Source organism: Juglans microcarpa x Juglans regia, chromosome 7D (genome assembly GCF_004785595.1).
Source record: "Juglans microcarpa x Juglans regia isolate MS1-56 chromosome 7D, Jm3101_v1.0, whole genome shotgun sequence".
NCBI lineage: Eukaryota > Viridiplantae > Streptophyta > Magnoliopsida > Fagales > Juglandaceae > Juglans > Juglans microcarpa x Juglans regia.
The window spans coordinates 24,649,370-24,664,361 of NC_054606.1; positions in this window are offsets into that span (position 1 = coordinate 24,649,370).

Consider the following 14,992-nt stretch of genomic DNA (forward strand, 5'->3'; position numbering starts at 1 on the left):
CGGAAGGGGCGGTGAGGCACACGTGTAACACCCCGTATTTTAGTGTATGTTTACTTACCTGTGGCGCCCCCAATCCCCCTTATATAAATACACAGGGATCGAGATGCCAGGATGGTGACAACACGGTCACGCATACCAACGAAGTGCCAGTGTGTGTACATGCAACGGTGTACAAAAGAAATAACGCAGCGGATAGTCAACTAAGTACCAGAATTTATTTACAATCAAAACATCAGTAAAAATTTAAATAGCAGTTATACAGTCATCCATAAAAATATAATACAATAGTTTCAAATAAACAATGTATTAAAATAAAGTAGTCAAGCGAGTGATCCCAGATCACTCGTCGGGCGGAGCCGTCTCCTCAGGCTCGCCCTCCTCCTCCTCATTTGCATCAAAATCTGCATTACCACAAAATGGTATCGCAGGTAAGTATGACCCAAAATAACAACGTAATATAAAATGCATTAAATGCAACTAACATGCATGCACATGGAAAATATGCATTTTACTCAACACATCATTTTCTCGAAAATAATTATTTTAACACACGCCAAAATCCCATTTTGGCCAAAAATATCCGTAAAACATTTTCCCAGAAAATGATTTACCCAGAAATCCAACTCGCACTATTTTCCCAGAAAATAGTGCATTAATTCCATATGCACCATGGCCTCCCCTATGGACCATCCGCACGTCCTTGCTTCGTAGCGGTGCTCAGTTCCGCGCCCGGCGCATACATGGCCAAGCACCCACACTACGCAACGAGCGATGCCCAGCTCCGCGCCCAGCGCGTACGTGGCCAGACATCCTCTAGTCCCCGCCAGCAGAAGGACCACGAAGTCGGCACGAGACCATCTCGTCCGATCCCATTGTCGCCCGGCGACAACCCAGGGGACGTTACTCAGTATATTGCGCTCCCGAGTAATCAGAGGAGCTCCACTGAGTTAATGCCCCATCTCGGCTCGGGGTCGTGATACACACGCACCCAAAAATATTATCATATAAAATCATAGCTTTTCAAATCACACATGAGCATGAATGCAATGTACGAAAATCCAGTTTTCTTTACAAACATGATCATGCATGAAATAATGATATGAACATGCACCAACACTGATCCAACATCCATCCAGAACCAATCCCAATAAATCCAATCAAAACAACTCATCAACAACCAAACCAATTAAACCAAACCAACCAAACAACTCCAATCACAAATCCATCCGACCCCCGAACTCCTCGGACTCAGTCCGACATGCCAAATAAATACAGTGAAATGGGTTAGTGCAAAAATACATTTAAATTACAAAAGTTCTTTGGAGAAATACTTACAGCGCTATATAGCAATTTCGAAAGGATCACGAAATTGAAAAAGGCGACGTCTCAGCAACACCACAGTGTAAAATACACTGTGGCCGTGGGTCACAATAAGCAACTTTTCAACGGGTGCAAACGAAGACTCAAGATTGATAGGATAGGGCCTAGGGAGGTCGGTGAAGCTAGTGGTAGTGGTGGTTGGCCGTGGGTGGCGGCGCAAGTGGTGTTTTTAGGCCAAAAATACCCAAATCGAAAATGGAGTTGGATGTGCTTCACCGGTGATGGACCGGAGGTGGGGATGGGTCCATTGGGTTGCTAGGAGGTCGAGGATGATGTGGTGAAGAGATGGTGGCCGGAGGTGGCGCGACGGCGGCACGCGAGCACAAAGAACGCCGCGGCTTGGAGAGGTTCGTGGTGGCTAACGGCGACGATGGAGGAGCTGGAAATGGAGGGGGTGATCGCCGGCGGCAGGGGGAGCGGAGGAGCCAGGCGGTGTCGACCACCGCTGGCGCACGGCGACCGGCTGGAGGAGAAACGAACGCACGGCAAGAGAGAGAGAAGAACTCGCGCGCGAGAAGGAAAACCAGGAGGAGAAAAAGAAAAGAAAAGAAAAAAAAAAAAAAAGAAAAGAAGAAAAGAGAAAGAAAAGGAAAAGAAAAATAGAGGGAAAAGAAATGAAGTCCAATCCTCATAACATGGGTCACGAAAATGATCCAACGGAAACGATTTTAAAACAGCTAGTGAAATAAAATATTTCAAACACAGTGATTAACATGAAATTAAATAATTAAACCCAATAATAAGTTAATTTAATTTGAGAAGAAATTTAAACACAGAACAATAATTAATTTAAAAAAAGCACTTCGAAAATAATTTTCGTAAACTAAAAATCATAAAAATAACCCAATTAAAAATCCAATAATTTTAAAATAAGAGAATAAAATTTTGAATCCATAAAAATAATTCCTTCAGTAAAAATACACTAAAATACGGGGTGTTGCATTCTCCCCCCTTAAATAAAATTTCATTCTCGAAATTGGCAAGGTCAACATTAAGACTAAGACAGGAATAAGATTCAACTAAGAGCAGACTTAAGAACATACCGCCAAAATAGTCCGGTATAAGCAACCAGCCAAACTTTCCCTACGATCTGAAAAAAGGCCAACATATCTTGGACTAAGTTTTCATTTCTTATCTAAGCGCTTAACGCTTTTCATAGGAGAGACTTTGAAATAAACCCAGCCAACTATTTCAAATGATACGTCTCTTCTTCTCGTATCTGCATAACTCTTATGGCGACTTTGCGCTTCCGCCATTTTAGTCCTTATAAACTGAACTTGATCATTCATTTCTTGAATTATCTCAGGCCCAAACAGTTTGCTCTCGCCAACTTTCATCCCAACATAAATGCGATCTACACTTCCTTCCATACCCAGCTTCATATGGGGCCATCCGAAAGGAGGAATGGAAATTGTCATTATAAGCAAACTCAAATAGCAGCAGATGATTCTCCCAACTTCCATGAATTTCTATGACACAAGACCGCCACATAACCTCAAGAGCTTGAATAGTATGCTCTGATTAACCGTCTGTTTGTGGGTGATACGTAGTACTAAACTTCAACTTAGTGCCTAAGGCTGCCTGCAAACTCTCCCAAAAAGGGGACGTAAACCGCGGTCCCGATCCAACACAATACTCTTGGGTACTCCATGCAAACGCATTGTCTCCTTGCCATATAATCGAGTCAACTTACCCAAAGAGTCAGTATTATTAATGGGCAAGAAATGAGCACTCTTGATCAACCAATCAACAATCGCCCAAATTGAGTTCTTCACTCTAGGAGTCCTCGGCAAACCCACAACAAAATTCATAGAAATATTATCCCACTTCCACTCAGGAATAGGGAGGGGTTGAGGTCTACATTGATGCCCAGCCTTAACTTGACGGCACGTGGCACATTCCTCAATGAACATGGCATTATCCAACATACTCATTTTAGTCCCCCAATGACACATCACGACTAGTATTCCTAGAGTGACTGCTATCCAAAAATCTCATTTCCTCGAGAACCTTAATACAACATCCAATAAATTCCAATGATCAAAAGCCCTTACAATAATATGTGCCAACTGCAATCAACTCCTATGCTCCAACTTCTAAACCTTCATTGAATTCTACTATTGGAAACCTAATAGCCACTTCCAATGTTAACCATCAGTAACAGATTTTGCACAACCAAATGATTAATCTCCAATTACAAGTATCTTCTCAAAATTCAAGTCACCATTAATTCTTCAAATCAGCACAATTTGAACTCCTGACTACAACAAAAATACCACGCTTCTGCTGCGCACTCTGATATTCGCCACATGCATAAAACTTACGTCCTAATGAAACTAACACCATCGAGTACAAGGTGGCTCCATTCCTACTAACAAAAACTCTTATCACAATTTGGTAGAAAAATACTCTCTCTCCCAAAACCACGAGTTATAACTCAAATTCCTCAATTAACTCCAGCTGCCTTGATCAAAATCAAATTCCATAAAATACACCCATGATCATTGACAGAAAATCAATATCAAACAACCTCAACATCTCAAATTGAAAATAAGCAACTTCAACCCAAAATACATTCATCTCATCTACAATAAGAAGCATACTTTAAAAGACTCAATTCCAACCTAGCGAACCAAAAAGAGTGCCTATAGACTTCTACCTAACAACCTAAACCCGAAAGCTCATCATCTACATTTTGAACATCTGATCTAGCGGTGACTAAACTCACTACGAACCACCATTGACTACACCAAAACATTATCAAAACCTTCTTGGTAACTCACCCACCTATTTCTACTCCTATAAGCTAGCATTAACACGACTAGTTCCTTCAATAGCATTTCACTATTTAAACCTCAATGCAAGCCATACTGCTTAAATATTCAATCTACCAAAAGCCATTGCAAAGCACCCAAGGATCCTAATGCTTTATTAACCCACATACTTGATCATATTATCCACCGTTGATGCCTAAGCTTCAACTTCGAAGATCTTTTCATACACCATACATGATGTCCCAACAATCTCTCTTCAAGTTAAATAACAATGTCCTTAATTCAACCAATTGGATGCTCAATCTCCAAAGGTAAATATAGCCTCAAGATAAAAATGAAAATAAAAAAAAAAATACCTAAGTAACCTCAAGTCACAATTAATTCCTGAAAATAATCACAATAACTATTATCAACCATGATTCCATTAAGTAACCCACTCGACTACACACTTCGATCAACTCACCAAAAATTCCAGGCCAAGGTCTACTGAATTAGTACTATTGTGTCGACTCATCTTCAACACTTACCAAAGTTACTTTCTCCAAACCAAAATAAGACTAGAACCTATACCCTTCGAAATGCGTACACACACCATTTCTACGCATCAATCTCATGCACCTCAGCCAAAACCAATAATCCTCCAAACGTGCAAGTGATCATCCTTACCATTTCCATTACTAGACCTATATCCTCGAAATCAGCAAAAATCATTTTCTAAATCCGCACCATCTATTTTCCTTAAAATTTAATATGGATTAAATCATTAACCTGTCACTGTAACACCAAGCTAAAAATAATTATTTAACCAAATTAGATCAACATCTTCAATCCTCAGAAAATAAACAAACTAGATCATTACCTTCCATCTCCAAGAAAATTCTCGCCTGAAAAAAATATTCTCATATCAGTAACTCAACTCTCATCAATCCTATTTTAATTCAGCTCTTCAACTCTGCAATTCTAAAACTTTAACCTAGATATAAATCATTTCCTGAAATCCTCAAGATCGATGATCTTAAATCTAAAACATTCACCTTATAAAACTTGTAAATTCTAAAACCTCAAATGTTATCAAATTGCTTATCGAGGTCGGCAAGATCAAAAACTTTTAATCTAAGTAATCCCTTAATTGCTTGTTGAACCTACCATCTTAAATCCCATTAACTTTTTTCCTAAAAACTATGGGGCCACAAACCTTAGATGAACTTCTCATAAATCTAACATTGACATTCGTTGAACTTACAACCTCCTACCCATAGACTCACTACATAAATTCTACAGAACCTAAAGCCTCAATTATTCTAAGCAATTAAAAAACTATTCCCCTCCTTAGCAGCAACTTGAGTACCTAATCCAAAGAGTTCACCTAGACCCTGATGTTCGAGCCTTGATATTAAAACAACCAATCACCAAGAGTTCAGGCCTACTACACCAATGTTTAAGCCTAACAATGGCCTTCTCAGTCGTATCATCTTCCTGTCATAACATAACCCTTAACCCGCCTTTCAATTTCGAACAAAACAAAATAAAATAAAATTCCATAAATAAAATAACATACGACAAAATGCATAAAACCAATGAAGTAGTTCACAATAAAATAAATAAAACAATAAAATAATCTGCCATAAAATAAAACAATTAAATTAAAATGATATACAATAAAATAAATAAACAACAGAATTATTATACAATAAAATAAATAAACAACAAAATTATTATACAATAAAAAAAATAAAGCCAATAAAACCATACTCAACCAAAGGAAAACACTAATTAAAGCAATAAAATAAAATAAATCAAATAATATCAATTAACATAAAATAAAATAGCAATAAACTCATAATATAAAATAAATAACTTAACTTACACCACTTAAACAAAAATTTTATTATTTTAAATAATAAAAATAATTTTCTGGTACTATCCTAAGGGACATGTGGTTTTACCCAGAGCCAACCTGACTCTGATACCACCTGTGGCGCCCCCAATCCCCCTTATATAAATACACAGGGATCGAGACGCCAGGATGGTGACAACACGGTCACGCATCCCAATGAAGTGCCAGTGTGTGTACATGCAACGGTGTACAAAAGAAATAACGCAGCGGATAGTCAACTAAGTACCAGAATTTATTTACAATCAAAACATCAGTAAAAATTTAAATAGCAGTTATACAGTCATCCATAAAAATATAATACAATAGTTTCAAATAAACAATGTATTAAAATAAAGTAGTCAAGCGAGTGATCCCAGATCACTCGTCGGGCGGAGCCGTCTCCTCAGGCTCGCCCTCCTCCTCCTCATTTGCATCAAAATCTGCATTACCACAAAATGGTATCGCAGGTAAGTATGACCCAAAATAACAACGTAATATAAAATGCATTAAATGCAACTAACATGCATGCACATGGAAAATATGCATTTTACTCAACACATCATTTTCTCGAAAATAATTATTTCAACACACGCCAAAATCCCATTTTGGCCAAAAATATCCGTAAAACATTTTCCCAGAAAATGATTTACCCAGAAATCCAACTCGCACTATTTTCCCAGAAAATAGTGCATTAATTCCATATGCACCATGGCCTCCCCTATAGACCATCCGCATGTCCTGGCTTCGTAGCGGTGCTCAGTTCCGCGCCCAGCGCGTACATGGCCAAGCACCCACACTACGCAACGAGCGATGCCCAGTTCCGCGCCCAGCGCGTACGTGGCCAGACATACTCTAGTCCCCGCCAGCAGAAGGACCATAGAGTCGGCACGAGACCATCTCGTCCGATCCCATTGTCGCCTGGCGAAGGCGACAACCCAGGGGACGTTACTCAGTATATTCCGCTCCCGAGTAACCAGAGGAGCTCCACCGAGTTAATGCCCCATCTCGGCTCGGGGTCGTGATACACACGCACCCAAAAATATTATCACATAAAATCATAGCTTTTCAAATCACACATGAGCATGAATGCAATGCACGAAAACCCAGTTTTCTTTACAAACATGATCATGCATGAAATAATGATATGAACATGCACCAACACTGATCCAACATCCGTCCAGAACCAATCCCAACAAATCCAATCAAAACAACTCATCAACAACCAAACCAATTAAACCAAACCAACCAAACAACTCCAATCACAAATCCATCCGACCCCCGAACTCCTCGGACTCAGTCCGGCATGCCAAATAAATACAGTGAAATGGGTTAGTGCAAAAATACATTTAAATTACAAAAGTTCTTTGGAGAAATACTTACAGCGCTATATAGCAATTTCCGAAGGATAACGAAGTTGAAAAAGGCGACGTCTGAGCAACACCACAGTGTAAAATACACTGTGGCCGTGGGTCACAATAACCAACTTTTCAACGGGTGCAAACGAAGACTCAAGATTGATAGGATAGGGCCTAGGGAGGTCGGTGAAGCTAGTGGTGGTGGTGGTTGGCCGTGGGTGGCGGCGCAAGTGGTGTTTTTAGGCCAAAAATACTCAAAACGAAAATGGAGTTGGATGTACTTCACCGGTGACGGATCGGAGGTGGGGATGGGTCCATTGGGTTGCTAGGAGGTCGAGGATGATGTGGTGAAGAGATGGTGGCCGGAGGTGGCGCGACGGCGGTGCGCGAGCACAAAGAACGCCGTGGCTTGGAGAGGTTCGTGGTGGCTAACGGCGACGATAGAGGAGCTGGAAATGGAGGGGGGTGATCGCCGGCGGCAGGGGGAGCGGAGGAGCCGGGCGGTGTCGACCACCGCCGGCGGGCTGGAGGAGAAACGAACGCACGGCGAGAGAGAGAGAAGAACTCGCGCGCGAGAAGGAAAACCAGGATGAGAAAAAGAAAAGAAAAGAAAAAAAAGAAAAGAAGAAAAGAGAAAGAAAAGGAAAAGGAAAATAGAGGAAAAAGAAATGAGGTCCAATCCTCATAACTTGGGTCATGAAAATGATCCAATGGAAACGATTTTAAAACAGCTAGTGAAATAAAATATTTCAAACACAGTGATTAACATGAAATTAAATAATTAAACCCAATAATAAGTTAATTTAATTCGAGAAGAAATTTAAATACATAACAATAATTAATTTAAAAAAAGCACTTCGAAAATAATTTTCGTAAACTAAAAATCATAAAAATAACCCAATTAAAAATCCAATAATTTTAAAATAAGAGAATAAAATTTTGAATCCATAAAAATAATTCCTTCAGTAAAAATACACTAAAATACGGGGTGTTACAACACGGCGGCGCGCGGCGGTGGCTGGGTGGAGAAGAAGAAAACGCACGGGGAAGGGGAGAGAAGGACGTCGCACGCGGGAAGGAAAAGCAGGGGAAGAAAGGAAAGAAAGAGGAAAGAAAAAGAGAAAAAGAAAAGTGGGGAAAAGAAATGAGGTCCAATCCTCACTTCTTGGGTTACAAAAAATGATCCAACGAAAATGATTTCAAAACAGCAAGTTAAATAAAATAATCTAAACATAGTGGTTAAATGAAAATAAAATAATTAAACCCAACAATAAACTAATTTAAAATAAAGAGTAATTTAAATGCATAACAATAATTAATATTAAAAAGGCACACCAAATTAATTTTCACAAATTAAAAATCATAAAAATAAACCTATCAAAAATTCGATAAACTTAAAATAAGAGAATAAATTTTTGAATTAATAAAAATAATCATTCAATAAAAATACACTAAAATACGAGGTATTACATATACTGCCATGTCTGAGTTGCATACAGAGATTATGACTACCGTCTCTGGGTTACGTACAGAGGTTAATGAGTTACGTACAGAGATTAATGCCAATAATGCAACTCAGGTCACGCTCAGTACTCGGCTGGCACAAGTAGAGAGATAATTAGCTACAGTCGAGGATGTGTGTAGAAACCTCACATCACAGTAGTTTCTATTTTTTATTTATATATTTTTTTGTTATAATTATGGACAGTATATATGGTGTTTTGATAATATGCTTTATTTGTAAATTAAATATTTTATCTTTTTTAGAGTAATTATTGATTTATATTATGTGGTGTATGGTTGATAATATTTATTTAACTAAAAATCTTATTTAACATAAAAGAAATTATTAAAATATTTTTAAATAAAATTAATTACAACCATTCGAACACAACAAATTATCATTCGAACGGTTGTGAACTTTTCCCGCCATAATAAATTACTTCACCGCCAATACTTTTAATGTTCGAACGTGTTTTTTACCGTTCGAACCGGAAAAACTTTTTGAGACGATTTAATTCGTCACAGAAAAAACTGTTCGAACGATTTTGTAAAGTCATCAATTTTTTTGGACGAAATTTAAATTTCATCTCAAAAGATGATTTTTAGGGACGAAATTTTTTTCGTTCCTAAATAATTTCATCCCAAAAGTTCAAATTTATGGTAGTGAAAACTGAACTATAATTTAAAATTATAGATGGGAGAAAGACTATTTGGATTATGAGGAATAATTTATAGCACCGATTGATAAGATTCGCTTTGCAAGGTGTCATTATATATAAAATTCTCGAAACATGCATCACACGAATTAGAATTCTTGATTTGGATGGGTAGGTAAGATGAATTAAGAAAGAACGTCCTTACCTATTCCATTTAATTATTTCCAAAAAAAAAAAAAAATTACTTAGTTTAACAATTAATTAGTTTATAAATTTTCATAATTAATATTGCATGTAGAACCTGCATCTAACATATCTCCAAAATATTACAGCACAAGCTTCATAAAAGGAATGGATCATCTATCTTCGTACATAAGTAGATCAACTTGAATAGTAGCGTCAAAAGAAATTCAGCGTCCTCTCCATCAACCCATCAATGAAACAGTACCGGCATAAACCCTTAAAATCTGTTGTCATCAAACTTCCCAGCAGCGGAATTAGATAACAGGGTCAAAATAATACTACTGAAATAAGTTCTTTTGTACAACCATGCATGGAAGTGAGACGATATTGAAAGCGTACGTTTCCTCTTTATATATGTCATATGTGACAAAAGAAAGAACCAGATCGAGAAGGATCGATGAATTAGGGGTTAATTAGATACAAAAGATCGAGGACGGAATTTTTTAAGCTATTTTGAATAAAGATTATTTAAGTTTTAAAGAAAAAAAAAATGAGAGTTTGTAAAGAGATCAAGCAGGATCCCGTATCTATATATATTTATTACTCTTTTAGGTTTTGGAAGGACTGTCTTCCCCCGCCGGCCGCTGCACCTTGATTTTTCTTAATAATTTCGTGGGCCAGTTTCTGATCTTGCTATCAAGTATTTCATTAATTTATTAATAAAGTCAATGCACGCCCATGCATGACGCGGTCCTCGATTGCAAGAAGATCAATATGATATGAGATATATCTATCAACTAGATCTCACTTTATACCTTGCGCTGCGGATAGAATTGCATATGGATTTGGTGTTGGTACAGCTATTTCATATAGATCAGTCTATAAATGACGACGATTCCATTCTACGCTTATCCTCAGTTGTCTAATTAATAGCGATCGAAGGCATTTATAAATATTTAGTAGTATGTACAACATGCATGCAGTAAGCTGTCAAATGAATTATAATTACAAGGCACGCTCTTAGTAATTATTGAGTACTGAAAAGTTCTTTTTTTTTTTTTTTTTTTTCCTTTTTGTGAAGAAACAATCTTATTAGATTTTTATTAAAATGGTCCTTTGATTTAATAGTTTGATTTAATAGCTAACGTGGAAAATCCTTCCATTTAATAGATGACAGACCGGAATTAATTTACAATAGAAGTTTAAAATTCATGTTTTTAATCATATGAGTGTAGTTGGAGCGGAAGACAAACCAAATTGCAAATCGATTTTTTTTCGTATAATTAGCAGCCACGAGAGTTCGTATGGGCCGGCGCCAGAGCATGCACCTGTTCGCAGCTAGTGCAAAAGATCCCACGAGGGAGATTGCCGTTTGGGATTAGAGACTCAAACTGTATCAAGAAGACTCAAACTGTATGAGTTTTACACTCGTACATTGTTTGACTAGTCATTCGTATCTTCTACATTCACTCGAATGTGTAGTTTACGAACGGAGTTCCTACAGCAAACTGTGGCAGTGGCTCTGCCGACTAGAGAAATTGTGGCGTATATATTCAAGGGTTGCCTTAGATTGCCCTTTAGACCTAGGAGGAAAAGTGTTAGAAGCAGACCACATAGTGTTCAGCCTTCTAAGGTTTGACATTATCTTGGAAATGGATTGGTTATTCCAACACTGTGCCAGTATAAATTGTCAGAGTCCCGATTTCCCGAAGAAGAAAGTATGGGATTCGTGGGCAGAAGACTTAAGATGATGCTCATGGTGATATAGGCGATTTGAGATGTCGAGGAGTTCCCAAAAATTTTCTTCAAGGACCTCCTTGGGTTGCCTGCTATTCGGGAAATTGAGTTCACGATCGCTTTGAGCCGGGAGCAGCTCCTATGCATAGGGCACCATATCGATCGAATGGTGCGGAGGAGTTAAAGGTGCAACTGCAAGAGCTTATGGACAAGGGGTTTATTAAACCACATCCGTCCCTATGGGAAGCACCTGTATTATTTGCCAAGGAGAAGGACGGAACTCTCAAGATGTGTATAAACTACAGAGAACTTGAGGAGGTGACGATAAAGAATTAGTACCACTTGCCTAGGACCAATGATGTAACAACGAGATTTAATGATATTAGGGATGTAATAAGAATAATTTTATTGGGCCTAATTATTTTTAATGGATCAGTTTGAATAAATCCAAGAGCTATTATTTATTGAGATTGACTAGAAATTTTAAATTAGCACCTTAGGCCCAAACGTTTATTTTATGGCCTGTTAAGGTTTAGTGGATGGTGTTAATAGACTAGTAATTTTTCCCAATCCCAATTGAGATTGATTGGATAGTTTTAAATTGGTGACGAGCCCAAAATTTATTATAATGGATTATGAAATTTTATTCCGTCCAAGCTTAAAGCCCAAAAAATAAGGTTAAAATCCAATTAATTTTTATTGAGCAAATGGACCAAACCCATAAGACCTAAAATCCAGGAAAAAGTCCCATACCTTTATTTATATTACATGTTAGTTGTGAACTTTTGAATGTTGTCATCTTCAACCAAAATCTAGGGTTTTCATTTTGGGGGCTTATATATGAAGTCTACATTTTATAACTCCCAGGAATAAGAATTGAAGAACAACCATACAACAATTTTATTGAATTTGAGAAGGTACACAAAAACAAAGTTTCTAGTATTTTGTAAATCTCTCTCAATTTTAATCTTCACTATCAGAGATCTACACATCGATGCATACAATCCTAGTCTATTTATAGGCAAATCTTAAAAGTGTGAATGCCAGCTGTAGTTCTTCAAATCAAACTTGATTTCTCCTTTGACCTTTGACTGATGGAGGTTTCTAGCATCTTCAAGCATTGCTTCATGGCTAAGTATGAAGCTCCTGGACTTTGTGGAGAATTCTAGAGACATCTGAAATCAATGTTTAATTTCTAACATCCCCCTTAAACTTGATTCTCCAAAGACTGTAACTCCAAGCAGTTCACACAGTTTGTAAAACAATGTTATCTTGAGGGGTTTTGTAAAAATGTCTGCTACTTGGTCTTCACTCCTTGTATACACCAGCTAAACTTCATTTTTCTTGATATATTCATGGATAAAATTAAATATTGTATCAATATGCTTGCTTCTATCATGGAAAACTGGATTTTTCGCCAATTGCATTGCTGACTTATTATCCACGTATATCTCAGTGGCGTCTGCTTGTTGTTCATGAATTTCTTTCATCAAATTCCTTAACCATATTACATGACATGTTGCTGATGCTAGAGCCACATATTCTGCTTCACATGTTGAGAGAGTGATGATTGGTTGCTTCCTTGATGTCCACGTAAAAGTTGTATTTCTAAGATAAAATACAAAGCCAGTTGTGCTTTTTCTATCATCCAAATCTCCAGCACAATTATTATCGTTATATCCAACTAGCTTGAAGTCTTCTGTATTTGTATAACATAATCCAAAATCACATGTACCTTTTACATGTCACACAATTCTTTTGGCAGCTTTCAAGTGTGATGTCTTGGGTTCTTCCATATATCGACTAATTAAGCCAACTGCGAACAAAATATCAAGTCGTGTGGTTATGAGATATCTTAGACTTCCGACTATACTTTTGAAATATGTCGGGTTAATCCTTTCTCCTTCATCATAGTTGGACATCTTTCCACTTCCTTCTATTTATTGAAGATCAGTTATTGTGATGTTTATTTCCTAGAAACTCTTCATATTTCTATTTTACTATATTAAGTTTTCCTATTATTAGTCTGTGTTGGAAGTTGTATTTCTGTTTTAAATGAATTTTGTGAGTCTCTATGTAAGCTTATAAAAGCATGATCAATGGAAGATGAATGGTAGAACCATAGAATCAATCCGTAACAACTAGGTTGATGTTTCTCAAGCATTTCCTTTGTTTTTCTCTGCTTGTTTCCTTGTCTTAAAAGAAAAAGAGGAGAATGAGCATTTTTTTTTGCATGTCAAGCTCTCACTCAAGACGAGAATATCTGGTTCATAGACAGTGGATGTAGCAATCACATGGCAACTGATGAGGCTACTTTCACTAATCTGGATACCTCTATTAAAGTCAAAGTCAAGATGAGAAATGGAGAACTTGTTGAATCTAGAGGAAAAGGCACTGTGGCCATCTCAACAAAGAAAGGTACTAAGTTTATTAAAGATGTATTACTTGTTCCTTCTCTTGATCAAAATTTGTTAAATGTCGGCCAAATGATGGAAAATGGTTATTCCTTGTGTTTTGAGAATGATTTGTGCAAAATCTATGATGAAAAAAATAAAATGGAATTGGCTGAGGTAAAAATGGGGAGAAGCAGAAATTTTCCCATTCAATGGAGCTTTCCTAAGGCTATGGTGGCAACTGTGGATCAGACAATGTTATGGCACCAAAGATTTGGGCATTACAATCTCAATTCTTTGAGATTATTGCATCAGAAGGGGATGATGAGAGACTTACCTCTCCTGGAAAAAGAAACTGAATTATGTGAAGGGTGCATGATTGGAAAGCAACACAAACTGCCATTCCCTTCTGAAAGCAATTGGAGAGCTAAAGAAAAATTACAGCTGGTTCATACTGATGTATGTGGACCAATGAGGACTTCAACTCACAATCAAAGCAGGTATTTCATTCTTTTCATAGATGATTTTACTAGAATGATTTGGGTTTATTTTCTTCATGAAAAATCTAAAGTTTTTGAAGTTTTCAAGAAGTTCAAACTGCTAGTTGAGAAGCAGTCAGGCCATAAAATCATATCTTTAAGGAGTGATAGAGGCAGTGAATATAACTCCAAAGAATTTGAAAAATTTTGTGAAGCTGAGGGGATAGAACATCAGTTATCTGTGGCCTATTCACCACAACAGAATGGAGTGTCCGAGAGAAAGAATGGACAGTCATGGAAATGGCAAGATGCATGTTACTAGAGAAAAAATTGCCCCAAGAATTCTAGGGTGAAGTAGTGAACACTGCTGTGTTCTTGCTCAATCGTGTGCCTACAAAAGCAGTTGAAAGTCAGACACCTTATGAAGCTTGGAGTGGAATTAAACCCTCTGCAAGTTTCTTAAGGGTGTTTGGTTGTATCTGTTATATTCATGTTCCTTCTCAAAAGAGAACTAAGCTGGAAGAGAAAGTAGAAAGAGGGATATTTGTGGGATACAACAACATTTCAAAAGGTTTTCGAATTTTCAACTTAAAAACAAGAAAACTGGTTGTAAGCCGAGATGTGAGGTTTAATGAAAATTCATCTTGGGATTGGGA